The 14,472-nt window shown below is 44.4% G+C and overlaps 1 protein-coding gene and 1 long non-coding RNA gene across 4 annotated transcripts in view; one reads left to right on the forward strand and one right to left on the reverse strand.

Moving 5' to 3' along the window:
* Positions 1–5,385: 5,385 nt before the first annotated feature.
* LOC148683813 (uncharacterized) lies at positions 5,386–13,285 on the reverse strand. Of its 2 annotated transcripts, none has more exons than XR_015946725.1 (3): positions 12,779–13,285; positions 6,850–6,986; positions 5,386–5,906 (listed from the first exon to the last, which is right to left on the reverse strand). It is a non-coding gene; the product is annotated as an uncharacterized LOC148683813 (long non-coding RNA). The 2 variants fall into 2 exon arrangements; XR_015946724.1 differs by having other exon boundaries at positions 12,984–13,115.
* The window catches only part of SPOP (speckle type BTB/POZ protein), a 55,913-nt gene continuing 54,432 nt past the window's right edge, over positions 12,992–14,472 (forward strand). The window contains exon 1 of one of the 2 annotated variants that reach the window (XM_035134910.3): positions 12,992–13,110. The gene's annotated coding sequence lies outside the window, so the exon portion shown is untranslated. Of the gene's footprint in view, positions 13,111–13,337; positions 13,852–14,472 lie in introns of those variants that run through there. The other variant, XM_035134911.3, reaches the window with a different exon arrangement.

A 14,472-nucleotide genomic window follows, 5' to 3' on the forward strand; every position in this document is an offset into this window, starting at 1 on the left:
AAACGCAGCAATAAAAAGCCCTTCCCTTCCCTTCATCAAGACAGTTCTCACTTCTCCTTTTGCAAAAGCAGATTGCGGAGATAAAGCCGAAGATTAATTTCTCTTCTGCTGGGGCTGGGGGCGTCGGGGTGGTGGGTGGGCGACGTGGGGGGGGGGAGGTTTTGGGCGGTAGAAGCAGATCTGAATAACCCAGAGAAGCTTTTGACAATTCCCACCCCCACCCTTCCCCCACCCCCCTCCAGTGCTCGCCAGCTAGGTGGATGCTAGCTGAATTAGTGGCGTCTTTGAGAAAGGGGGAAATAATTTCACACACCATTAGGGCTGTTGGGAAGCAGCAGGATCAGTTTTTAATGAATACAGGATCAAAAGCATCTTCAAGGCAGGCAGCCGCTGAAAACAAGAGACAGGCCTCGCCTGGGAGGAGGAGGAGAGGATGGAGAAGCTCCTAATAAGAAACAAAGAACGGACTCAAAGGCACTAGGGAGCCGGTGCCTCACAACTGAGCATTTTAAAGTATAATTACCTCCTCTCTAAGAAATTAACTTTGATATTCTTCCCCCCTCCCCCCCCAAACAGGTGTATATATAAGAGCATCACACAGACGGCATGCAATTAAAATCCCCAGATCGTATTTAAAGGTGATAAGAAACCAACAAACCAAAGAGCTCTGCGGTTGACTTAACAAGACCAAGTTCCCCTCCTCGCAAGCGATGCAAAAGCTTGAAACTTTTGAATCTCTGCATCTGCGGCGCTAGGGATGGTGAAGATGTTGCCTAGTAGACTAGCCGCAGATGGAAACGCACAGCCTGGGAGCTCCACAACACACTTGCTTAGCGATCTCACCACCCTTTCCCATCAGTGTGTGTGAAACATCCATGCCTTGGCAACGTTAAGCCAACAACTTGCTGCAATCCAATCCTTGGCCTTTCTCTAGTGGGCTTAGAATAGCACCTGAGACCCAGATGTGGCTCAGGACAAGAAAAAGGGGCACAACTAGAGGGTCATTTTGAGTTCACTGCATTTAACATACTTTACATGTGTGTGTTTTTTTAAAATGCCCTGTGCCACTCCCAGCTAGCATTCACTAGTGAAAAGGACCAAGGCAAGAAAACAGACAGGTTGTTAGGTATCGGTTCCTCAAGGATCTCACCCAGTTATTCAAGCCCTACAGACAAAAACTGATGGTACAAACATGGATAAGCAGAACCTAGTGTCCATTTTAATTGTTTCCTGTCTACTTCTATGGCATTGCTATATTTTAGATCCCCATAAGTAGCTCTGAGACTTTTATAAAAACAAAATAATAATAAATGTAACGAATAATAATAATAGGTTCTATCTCAGCAGTAATAAGAGCAGCATAGCAAATCTTGGAATATCAAAAAGCAAATTGTCTAGCTAGTTGCTGTTGAAAATATCAGCATAGGAAGGAGGATCAGGGGGAAAGGGGGCAACGATCTGGAGCTGGCTTAGATCATAGAATCACACAGTTGGAAGAGATCCCAAGGAACATCTAGTCCAACCAATAAGCAACTGTTCCATATGGGGATCGAACCTGCAACCTTGGTGTTAGCAGCACCATGCTCTATCCAACTGAGCTATCCAGGCTTAGTTGTCACTGGTATAGTAAACCTGAAGTGGTACTGTCCAGATATAGGCTTACTGCTTGAGCGAGGTCCAAATTAGACGTGATATTGGGAAATCTCTTACTGGATCTCCCACAGCCTGCTTGAAACAGGGATGAGGGACGTTGCCTTTCAGCTGTTTGGTGAACTTCAACTCCCATCAGCCCCAACCAGCGGAGCCAATGGTCAGGGGTGATGGGAGGTGTAGTCCAGCAAACTCTGGAAGGCTACATGCTTCCCAGCGATCGTTTAGAAAATGAAAGCAGCTGTGTAAGGGGAAGGATCAGGGCTGCAACATTGGTTATCCTCCCTGCAGCATGCATGACATGTACCTATTGTCAACTCGCTTGGTACTGCCATTTTCCACATGGATGAAAGCTTCCCATGGCAGCTTTTACTTTTTTTAAAAAAAATATCCAGGCGATCTATTTATGTTTTTCCTGACATCAAGCCCAGTTTGGCCACAGCAGACCTAACTAGAAGTTGCATGATGAATGTGCGTAATGCAATGGAAACCTACGCATGTCTACTCAGAAGTAATTCACTGGAACTCATACCCAATGTAAATGAGTATAAGATTGCATATGCTCCAACATTTCTCTGATGAAAATAGGGACATCCTACAGTATAATAATAATAATAATCATCATCATCATAGTGTTATTTATACCCAACCCATCTGATTGGGTTGCCCCAGTCACTCCGGGTGGCTTCCAACATACAGTACATAAAAACTGTATGTGTACAGGGCTGCCTTCAGATATTTTCTAAAGGTTGTATAGTTACTTATCTCCTTGGCCTGGGGGTTGCTTAACTCCATAACCACCAATTTTTCTCCAAGTAAAATAGGGACATCCTAAGGAAAGCGAGTGGCACTGTGGGTTAAACCACTGAGCCTAGGGCTTGCCGATCAGAAGGTTGGCGGTTTGAATCCCCACGACGGGGTGAGCTCCTGTTGCTCGGTCCCAGCTCCTGCCAACCTAGCAGTTCGAAAGCACATCAAAATGCAAGTTGATAAACAGCGGGAAGGTAAACAGCGTTTCCGTGTGCTGCTCTGGTTCGCCAGAAGCGGCTTTGTCATGCTGGCCACATGACCTGGAAGCTGTACGCTGGCTCCCTCGGCCAATAATGCAAGATGAATGCCGCAACCCCAGAGTCGGTCACGACTGGACCGAATGGTCAGGGGTCCCTTTACCTTTACCTTTTAAGGGAAAGCGGGATATTCCATGATCAAATCAGAAACTGGGACGGCTTCTGTAAATCCGGGACTGTCCCTGGAATACAGGGACACTTGGTGGGTCTGGGACTGCAGCCAATCTCAGTCTCTCAGAAGATTATTGTTTTAACCAAAAAGCAGCTGGGGGAGAGCAGGATCAGGGTCGAAGCAACAGCAGGTTGACAAATTATGATCTGAAATCAGCCGGAGAGGTTAAGCAGCCCCTTCCCTCATCCGTTCTTCTGCTTGTGATTCCAACTTCCTGCAGCTGCTTTTTATTAAAATAAAATAAAATTATATGCACCTCCCATGTAACATAATGTTTGGCTCCGACATAACTAGGTACATATGGAAACAGGAAAAAGCAAAAGCTAATTGTTGATGGGGTTCACCAGATGATCAGCTGTACAGCATGGGAAGTAATAAGCGTGGTGAGAGCCTCTGGGCACATGCAGAGTGGCTTACAATGCAACTCTCTTTTTAGAAATTAAGCACTTAGGGGTGGGAAAAGGTGGGGGAAAGTAATACATTTTAAAAAATGAAAGCCCTCTGAATGTAGCTCAGCACTTCCTTTGAACACACATAAAAACATTTCTTTTTAGATTACCTTCGGAAAAAAAATCAGTTGCAAAGATTTCCCAGTGGCATAAGGAGAGGTGAATCAAATTGAGCTCCCATTGTCTGCTTTGACTGTTGCATAGATAAAAGTCCTATTAAGTCCCTCCAGTGAACAGTGGCAGGGTTTTGTTTGGAATAGTTTTTTGTTTGTTTTGCTAAGACAAAGATTAGCAAATAAGAAGAAATAATTAAATAACTGGGTTTTTGTACTGTCTTGATCGTCAGGAGCTTATATGAGTTTTTAATTAGTGCTGCATTTTCAATAAGTCTATCTGTACGTGTCACCGATTCTTTCCTGGATAACGGGGAGATAATTACCCGAATCCTGTTTGGGTTTTCTTCTTTTTATAATTTTTTTTTATTCTCTCACTAAAGGAACGGCTGATATATTTAATCATGATGTAGAAATGCTGGCAGCTTTCTCGCAGCCCAGCCTCCCTCTAATTACATTTCTAGGTTTTTAGTAAATTGAAAGGGAAAAAACGGAGGAACAAAATAATTAAAAACCGAAGAGGAAGTGAATTTTTAATATATATATATATATATAAAAGTAGATGCTGTTAAAAATCCGCACACGCAACTGCTTTCAAGGACATCGGCTTAGAAACTTGGGGATAAAAAAGGCTGTCGAAATGCCATCACCAAAGCCATGTCAACGCTCATAAGGTCTGCCGCGGCTTCTCAAAGAGTGGGCGAAATATCCCTAGCCTGTCTCAAAGTGTTCAGATGATCATTAAGAATGTCATGGTAGTAAAGTGGAGGATTCCTGTGGCTCCCCCATGGACCCCAGCATCAAAACTCATACGGCAGTGATGTGTCGTGAGGTTAAGTTCCAAATACAGGGGCACCTTGGTTTTCATACTTAATCCGTTCCGGACGTCCGTTCCAAAACCAAAGCGTTCCAAAACCAAGGCAGCGCTTTCCCATAGAAAGTAATGCCAAAATGGATCAATCCATTCCAGACTTTCGAAAACAACCCCTAAAACAGCAATTGAACATGAATTTTCCTACCTAACGAGACCATTGATCCGTAAAATGAAAGCAGTAAACAATGTACTGCAGTCACACAATCAATCAATCCGTTGCTGAACTGGGTTTCACTCTATCCCAAAAACAAAACGAAAAAGAGACGCAAAAACAAAAAAGCAAAGTAAATACCAAAAACAGACAGACCTCAGCGTAACACTCAAAACGGAAGTGTGGCCCTCAAATCGGAAGCGTAACACTTAAAACGGAGCATGTTCGACTTCGCAAACAGAACACTTACTGTTTGGGTTTGCAGTGTTTGGGTTCCAAGTTGTTTGAGTACCAAGGCGTTTGAAAACCAAAGTACCATTGTACAGTTTTCTGCATGTGGGACTGACCTCCACAATTGTCTTATGACCCAGAATGCCTCTTAATATTTTTTGAAAACATGTCATGGTTCACTTCTATCCTTTCAGCCTCTGAGGGCTATCAGTACTCCCAGATAATGCAGTTTAACACGGCACCTTTGGCCAGTTTTGTTCATTCACTGGTTTTGGGACTTTTATCTCTGCTGACTTTCATCTACACCATGAGATCCATATGAAGATCTCTGTGGTAAGAAAATAAACCGATTCACTGTAAAATGCCATCTGGCTGACTTCAGTGTAGAAGGTGGGACAGACTCATTTGTGGGCATTTTGTTTTCCATACAGATTGCATTTCCTGTATTAGGGTGACACTTGAAATTTTACATACTCAACCATCTTCTGAGCGGACCAAGGCTGAGAAAGAGTGGCTTAACTGGAATTTGAACTCCCATGCCCAGGATCTCCATCCAGCTCTGAAACTACAGGCAACCAGCAGAAGGCCCTTTCGGTAGTCCCACCCACCCTGTGGAATGCCCTCCAGTCCTGCCAGATGTCAAAGAATTAAGCATCTATATAATTTTTTGTAGGCCTCTAAAGTTTCGGGAAGCTTTTTAATGTTGATGCTGTTTCTGCAAATTATATACACAAAGTATCAAATGTGGTGAAAATAATAGTACAACAAAACAAAACAACAACACTACAAACTGGCTACTCAATATAAAACCAAATTTACTGGAATAATAGCTAGACTAGAGATAGGCTAGTAACCATTCAAACAACAAACATACCAAGGTGCCATGTGCAAGTCAAGACCTGGAAATACTGTGAACATGGAATGGATAAAAGTACAACTATATCTAAAGAAATTACATGCACAGTAAACATTATATAGACTGCATTAATGAACCGTTCAACAGGTATCGCGAGTCCAAACACGGAACAGCAACCCCGTGCCGCCACAACAGTGAAGGTAGCTTAAAGGAGAATATGAAAAATGTTCAAAGCCGCTTATCAAAGCTGAACTAGATGGAGTGTTCTTCAATAGGTCTTGAGTTGGAAACACAAAGCCGTGTACATGGATCTATCACGGGAAAGCGAATCAAAGCCACCACCCTGAAAAGAATAACGCAGGTGGGTAAAAGAAGACCTGTTTTCTGGATATATTATAGGTTTCGCTACACGCTTCATCAGTCCAAAGAGCTGCATAGTACAAATAACACTCCAATTACAATATGTGGTAAGCCAAAGAAATTATAAAACATCTATCTCATACTATATCTTACCCAATCGTACAAACAGTTTACTCAGGGTAAAGAAGATATTCACAGGCACAGCTAGTGTTCAAACTCATATCAAGCAGTTAAATAAGAAAAACGCTGTCATTTAAATCTTCCTCCTCTTGTTATTTAAACCTATCACCTGGTTGTTGTTGGTGTTTTTTGTTTTTTTGCAGATTTGCACCAAAACAGGTGATGAAGTCAGCATGCATAAAGTTTCTATGGCTTCTGTTTGTGAAGACAACTGTCCAGGAAGGAGGATTCCTGCTCCAGAGATTCAAAGGAACAGTAGAAAAGTGGCTGTATTCATGGATCAACAGTGTCTAGCGCAATACAGGACAAACTATTGGGGGATATGAATGAGGGAAACAGAAAGGGTTCCATGTACGGTATATTCCAAAGCTGTTAGATGAACTCCCTGCCTCTCCAGTTGCAACACTGGAGCATCTTGTATAGCAGATCTGCGCGAAGAAATCTGCTTCTGCACACGGATTATATTCACTTGATCAGGGTGACCGGAAATGTCTCTATTGCTGACATGTGTAGTATACCCCTCTGCAGTGCCACAAATCCAACCCAATGGGGTAACGTTGGAAAGTGTCGATCACTTCTCCTACCTGGGCAGATATCCTTCCACAAGGGCTGACACTGATGCCAAAATCCAGCATCGCCTGACCTCTGTACGTGCAGCTTTTCTCCCGATTGAAGTGCAGAGTGTTTGAGGACCGGGACATTCTCAGGGAAACCAAAATGCTTGTTTACAAAGCTATTGTACTTACCAACCTTACTGCATGCTTGTGAAACGTGGACTACTTATAAAGGCCATCTCCAACTCCTCGAAAGAGTCCATCAATCAAAATGTCTCCAAATATTTTTACACATCACTTGAGAAGTCGGTCGAACTAATGCCAGTCTTCTGGAAGAAGCAAAGATCACCAGTGTCAAAGCGATGATTCTTCAACATCAACTTCGTTAGACTGGTCATGTTGTGCGGATGCCTTATTATCATCTTCCAAAGCAACTACTCTATTCCGAACTTAAAAATGGAAAGCATAATGCTTAGTATACTGAGACGGGTAAGCTGACAGGCCAGATAAGAGATCAAATGAAACAAAAAAATTAAAAATGATTGGAATAGATTTAAACAGTATTTGAAAGAGTATTATAGAGAAGTACAATTTTTGACTAGTTTAGAATAACTCTTGTAAGGAGAAATATAAAAATGTAGTAGAAAAATACGTTACTAAGTACGGTATACAGATATGTTATGTCAGGCACTCAATTTAGAAAACTAGAGGAACCAAGTTAGAAGGGGAGGGAAGTCAGATGTAAATGGAATATAAATGAATCAAACAATTAATAATATACCTTTGTTTTCCTTGTTATGTTTTAGAATCACATGTTTAATGACAGGGAAATTTGAAATGTTATGATGTGGTTTTATGAATGTGTGTTAAAAGAAACCAATAAAGATGAACTGCCAAAATAATAATAATATGGAAAGCGTAATGCCAATGGTCAACAAAAGAGGTTTAAAGACTCTCTCAAGGCAAATCTTTAAAAATGTAGTATAAACACCAACAACTGGGAAACACTGGCCTGTGAGTGCTCCAATTGGATAACAGCCTTTACCAAAGGTGTCATGGATTTTGAAGATGCTCAAACTCAGGACGAAAGGGAGAAACATGCAAAGAGGAAGGCACATTTGGCAAACCCTCACCATGATCAACTCCCGCCTGTAAACCTATGGCCCCATTGTGGAAGGATGTGTGGATCCAGAATTGACCTCCACAGTCACTTACCGACTCACTGTTAAGATTGTCGAAACAAAATTAAAAAATTCCTTCCAGCAGCACCTTAGAGACCAACTAAGTTTGTCATTGGTATGAGCTTTCATGTGCATGCACACTTCTTCAGATATGTCCTAAAGAAAGACTGTGTTCATGTTGAGGTTTTTTCACTGTGTGATTACGTGCATCTGGTCACATAGCAATTAAGAGCTGGCAACATGCCCAGAAGAGTGATTCAGCAATCTCCAGAGCTGGATAATTTGCCTAGTGATAGAGCCTTAGCAACAGCTTGGTGATTGGTGCAGTAACCCTATTAGACTAAGGGTGAATTTGCGGGGTTTTGTGGAGAGTTGGTGGTGTGTTTCTGATGTGGTTATTGTGTTGTAGAGAGATAGAGAGAAGTACTGATCTATGTACTGTTTGTTGTTTTGTTCTTGTAAATAAAGCTGTATATACAGTACTAGTGGCAGTGAGTTCCTGTGTTCCTGCAACTTGCCTTCATCTTGCAACCAAGAAGTTTCCGCTGTGCCTGCGCTACTCTGCTGAGTTCAACTGATATAGTTGGCATTTACGCCAGGTTCAGCCTTGCCGGTCTTTAACAGTTCATGGAGGACAATCTTACTCGGCTATGGGTGATCGCCAAAGAAGAGAGAAAGAAGAGTATACACGATACAAGTAAAGACCCTCACATTTTTTCTAAAAGGATTTGTAATCTTCACACTCGTACCCACAACTCTCTTAAGCATTTTATGCTCTCTGCCCTTCCTCAGTGAATATTCTCCCACATATGAGAACTGGAGACAGATTGGTGGAATTTCTACTATGGGTTCAAGAACAAGGCAGGGGAGATTTATCCAGTCTCTCAACCTCTGTTTCCTGATCTGTAATATGAGAACAATAATAAGATTGATTCACCTATTTCGTTTTAGGAAGAAAATCAATTGTAATACAGTCATACCTCGGGTTACAGCTGCTTCAGCTTGTGTCTTTTTGGGTTGCGCTCTGCGTCGAACCCAGAAGTACCGGAATGGGCTACTTCCGGGTTTCGACACGCGCACATGCGCAAAAGTGCTAAATTGCGCTTTGTGCATGCGCAGAAGCACCGAACCGTAACCCGCGCATGCGCATACGTGGGTTGCGAACACTGCGGGTTGCGAACGTGCCTCCCACACGGATCACGTTCGCAACCCGAGTGTCCACTGTAATAAGCGCAAGGTGGAGTTAAGAAGCCTGCTATTAAAAAGAAAACCAACCACCTGCAGTACTCTACCTTAGAAGAATTAAATATTGCCTGTGGGCACCTTGAAAGTCTCCATCTTTAACCCCCTCAAAGTTTCATTCTGCGTAGGCAGTACCTTTGTGGTTTAATTTTATACAGGTTGCTCATGAGTCTCAGAGTTTAGAATCAAATGATTCCTTTTGCTCCTAAACCATCTGCTTCATGGATTAAAAGCAGGAATTCATAAACACACCATGTTGCCAGCAGCAACCATACATTTATTTCTAACAAGAGCTGCATGCCCATTGAAAGAGCACAGCTTCCTTCCCTGCAATCACAGTATGAAAAGGCCACTCAATGTTCCACACTTTGGTATGGGGGGTTCTTCTGCACACACAAAGAGGACTCTCCCTCACTGGAGATTTTTAAGCAATGATTGGATGGCCTGGCCATCTGTCATGGATGCTTTAGACGAGATTCCTGCGTTGCAAGGGGCTGTATTAGATGACTCTCAGGGTCCCTTCCAACTCCACAATTCTATGATTCAGAGGAGGATTGGAATTATGGTCTCTCCTTTTGCATCAAGTGTTAAAGGAAGTCAGAAAAAGTGGGGGGGGGGTTTCCTACCCTTTTCTGTTTCTTCAGCTACCATTGGCTCATCTGCTCTGATGTCAGACCATCCAAGTGTCCCTATTTTCCAGGGACAGTCCTGGATTTACAGAAGCCATCCAAGTTTCCGATTTGATCCCGCAATGTCCCACTTTTCTTTAGGACGTCTCTCTTTTTATCGGAGAAACGTTGGAGAAACGTTATGCGACCCCCACCCCCCAGTCAAGGAGATAAGTAACTAAAGTATACAACCTTTAGAAGACATCTGAGGGCAGCCCTGTACAGTATAGGGATTTTTTAATGCTTATTTTTAAAAATGCTTTTATATACATGTTGGAAGCTACCTAGAGTGGCTGGGGCAACCCTGTCGAATGGGCAGGGTGTAATAATAAGAAGAAAATAAAGTCCCTACCGGAGAAGAATGGCAGATTAAGTTAATGGACTATGCCGAAATGGCAAAAATGACCAGAAGAATCAGAAATCAGGAAGACCAAAATTTTAACAAGGAATGGGGAAAAATTATAATTTATCTTTAAAAAAATCATTTTAAACAGTTAGTAGGATTGGAATAACACTTGTAGTTTAATGGTGAATTTTGGATATAATGGAGATGCAAAAGATTTGGATTATTATAAAAGATGCAGGAGGAGATGACTAACAATAGGTCCCACAAAGGGTAGGAAGGAAGTTCAGGAGATTCTTTGGCATCTTCTTTTTATGTTGCATGTTGGATATGTGCCTGTAAAATTTTAATTTGAAAAACCAAACAAATAAAAATTACAGGGGCGTAGCCAGGATCAAAACTAGGGGGGGGCAAGCCATGGTCGTTCAGGGGCGGGGCCAAGGCACAGAAGGGGAGGGGCCACGAAGTGGGCAGGGCTAAAGGGCCAGCGGGCCTGATGATATCGTGGCGGCGGCAGCAGCGGCCACCTTGTGCTTCTGGGGCTGGTAGCGTTGGCGGCTACCCTGCTTGGCTGGAGAGGACGGGAGGGTCAGGCAGGCGAGAGGGGGCGGCAGGGCGGGCGAGGGCGAGGCAAGACACGGCCGCAGCCACGACGGCTCCGAGGCGTTGCTGCATATCAGCATAATATTTCAACCATGGTTCAAGCCCCACCTTAGGAAAAAAATCCTGCATTGCAGGGGGTTGGACTAGATGACCCTTGTGGTCCCTTCCGACTACAATTCTATGATTCTATTGATATATTACCATAGCATATGCATCATTCTGCTTTCTTGAATTGTCCTACTCCTAGGCATAGCATCCAACTCCTAGAGGCCTAGGTGCCCCCCCCCAATTACTGGTAAATACCGAATTTAAAGAGTCATCCCCCCATGTTGATGGGCTTTCTATGTGGGGCTTATCTGCCCCCCCGTATTTTATTAAGGATGGAAGAGGGAGGGAAGGAAGGAAGAATTAGAGAGAGAGATAACTCATATTTGTCGGTGTCTCTGGATGACGCTGTGATGCTAGAACTCTGCAGCAAGAGGACAGGAGAGTCGGGCAGGCGAGAGGGGGTGGAAGGGCGGGCGAGGGCGGGGCAAGGCATGGCCGCAGCCACGACGGCTCCGAGGCGTTGCTGCATATCAGCATAATATTTCAACCATGGTTCAAGCCCCACCTTAGGAAAAAAATCATGCATTGCAGCGGGTTGGACTAGATGACCCTTGTGGTCCCTTCCGACTACAATTCTACGATTCTATTGATATATTACCATACCATATGCATCGTTCTGCTTTCTTGAATTGTCCTACTCCTAGGCATAGCAGCCAACTCCTAGAGGCCTAGGTGCCTCTCCCCCCCCCCAATTACTGGTAAATACCGTATTTGAAAGAGTCATCCCCCCATGTTGATGGGCTTTCTATGTGGGGCTTATCTGCCTCCCCCCGTATTTTATTAAGGATGGAAGAGGGAGGGAAGGAAGGAAGAAATAGAGAGAGGGATAACTCATATTTGTGGGTGCCTCTGGGTGACGCTGTGATGCTGGAACTCTGCATGTACAGGAGCCTTGTAAGCAGCTTTCTCTCTGCTTGATTTACAGCAGGCACGTCCAACAGGTAGATTGTGATCTACCAGTAGATCACTGGATGTCTGTGGTAGATCACTGGTAGGTCACTGGCACCCCTAAAAAAAGCTCACCCAAAATTTTCCTCCTCCCTCAAAAAAGTTGAACTATGACCTGAAGCCCTAAACAAAAATGGGCCTCCCTCCCTCCTAAAAGAAGCTCAACAAGTTTGACCTAAACCCCAAAAAACAGGGCTTCCCTTCCTTTAAAAAAACTCAACAGCTTTGACCTGAACCCCCCAAAAGGGGGTAGATCACCCCCAGTTTTAAACTCTGAGTAGATCAGAGTCTCTTGGGAGGTGGCCACCCCTGATTTACAGTATACAGATGCAGGAGGAGGGGCAGACTGGAACACCAATGCTTTTTATAAACATCACTGTGTCTGTCAAAGCTACAGCCTCCCCCCTTTCTTATTCACTTCTTTTTAGCCTTGCAGAGCCACCTTAGTCAAATTGAATCCTCTGAGTCTGCACCCTCATTAAATCGCCAATAGAACTCTTAATGCTCCTGAATGCTCATTAACAACTCCCACTTAAGAACAATAGGGTGAAATGGTCAGCTATCGAATCTTGCCTGGGGATATATGCTCCATTGTTTTAACTGCTTAACTACTGGTAGCCACTTTGTTTTATTTGATGTGTTTTTGTTACTGCTGTGTCCCCCCCCCCCCAAGCAAGCGGAGACTTAGCTGCTCTTGCTAAAGCAAAGCCCTTTCCACTTCAGTTTTTGGAGGGGGAAAGTGCTGGTTATGGTCTGTAAAATACATTAATTTTTTTGCTTCTAGGGGGGGGCAGCTGCCCCCTCCTGCCTACGCCCATGAAAAATTATTATTATTAGAAGAAATAGAATAGGACGATCCTATTTTCATCAGAGAAATGATGGAGGGTCTGCACTTAGAGTTGTGCTGTTGACATATGTAACTCGTACACAGTTCCTGTAAGAATCCTGTAAAAACTTAGTTGGTCTTTAAGGTGCTACTGAAGGAATGTTTTTATTTTGCTTCGACTCAGACCATCACGTCTACCTACCTGTAACAATTCCTGTAGTCACTCAGAATAGGAAGCCAAGGGTTTTAAACGCATCTGAGGGACAACTGTGCACCGTCTACCTGCCGCACCCCCCCCCTTTATGCTTCCCCACCCCGTTAATCTAAAATCAGCATTTCGACGAATTGCTGTTTTTCCCGCCGATTTTTCTTTCCAGGGAAGGTCCCTTGCGGCGCATGCGCAATACCTCCCCTCCTCCTGTTGAGTGAATGAAGCGTCGTGGCGACGTCACGGGAGAGTCCCGGATGTGTCAGGTCAGGGCGCTATGAGGAGACCACAAGGGGACGGTCGCAGCTACCGCGTATCGCTATCAGGTGAGGTGGAAAGGGCGACGGATGTGGCTCGCCGTGCCGTAGGGACAAAGGGAGACGTATATTAAAGGCCGCGGGCGATCGGCCGCAAGATAATGAGCTGGGAAGGCCTGACGCAGGGAGAAGGGGCGGGGCAGAGAGAAAGAAGCCTCGGGAAAGAGGTGCGCATGCGCGCGCCGTGTGGTTTCTGTGCCGCTGGACCTGCAGGCGCATGCGCCTCAGGTTCAAACGATTGCCGGGGAACTGCGCAGGCGCCTTACTGTGCACTCGCGTCGCGCGGGTGAAGGCGGCGCAGGTGAGGTCCAGGGCACGCATGCGGCGCTAAAGTTTTGTAGCAACCCGCCCCACTGCGCCTGCGCAAAGGGGAGTGGAAGGGCAGCATCCACATCCTGCAGCTTCCTGGCTTCCCTTCTCTCATCTCCTTCCCTCCCTCCTATCCCTTTCCTGTTGCGCTTGCGCATAATGTTGCTGCAGGGGCCTTGCGGAATAATGATCCTCTGCAGCTGCGCAAGGGGGAAAGAATTGCAAGAGGAGACATGCTGCCAAATAGTGAGCCTCGAGTGCTGTTGCTAAGCTTTCACAAGGGGAAAGGAAGAAGGGGGCCAGGAATGATGGTGAAGTAGAGCGGGAGGGGGTTGCCTTTTTTTGCCTACGTTAATATCCCACTCACCTTACCTGCCTGGCCTACCCCTGAATATTCTGATAGCGAACAAAGTGGCAGAAGTTACTTACTGAGGCCAACAGGTAAGAGCTCCATCCTTCTGATACACCCCCCTCCTTCCTGAATGATGGAAAAAGTGGTTGGGAGAAATAGATCTGTACTTCTTACGTTAATAAAGGAATTGTTAGGTGAGGTGGCGTTTGATCCTTGAAACCTTGACTGGGATCTTGTATGGTCCAATGAGTTTTTGGTTTTGGATTTGGGAGACATGGTGTGAAATCACTGGTAAAACCCTGGACTCGGTGGGGAAGAACAAGACCAGGTAGTCTGTGGGTAAGGGCTTCTACTTCCCACACCTGTTAAAATGGTAATGATAGCATCAAGTTTTTTAAAAAGTTTTTTGTTTTGGTAGGGATAGGATACTTTAGGATCAGAGATCGTGCCAATGAATGGGTGGGTGTGCCCTCTGACAAGTTTACATTAGTTGGCTTTTGAGTTCCCTCTCTTGTTCTAAAATCTCCTCCACTACACAAGCCAGTTGGAGTTGTGGAATGTGTAAGTTTACTTTTGAAAACTTAGAGCCTTTGAGGTGGAGAGGGATAGAAATCAAAATAGAGGCCCTTTTTGTATACTTTGCCGCCCCATTCATTGATCCAGTAAAGAGTGATAATTTTCATGATGAATGTGATGCAGTGAGTTCGATT

Source organism: Zootoca vivipara, chromosome 12 (genome assembly GCF_965207765.1).
Source record: "Zootoca vivipara chromosome 12, rZooViv2.hap1.1, whole genome shotgun sequence".
NCBI lineage: Eukaryota > Metazoa > Chordata > Lepidosauria > Squamata > Lacertidae > Zootoca > Zootoca vivipara.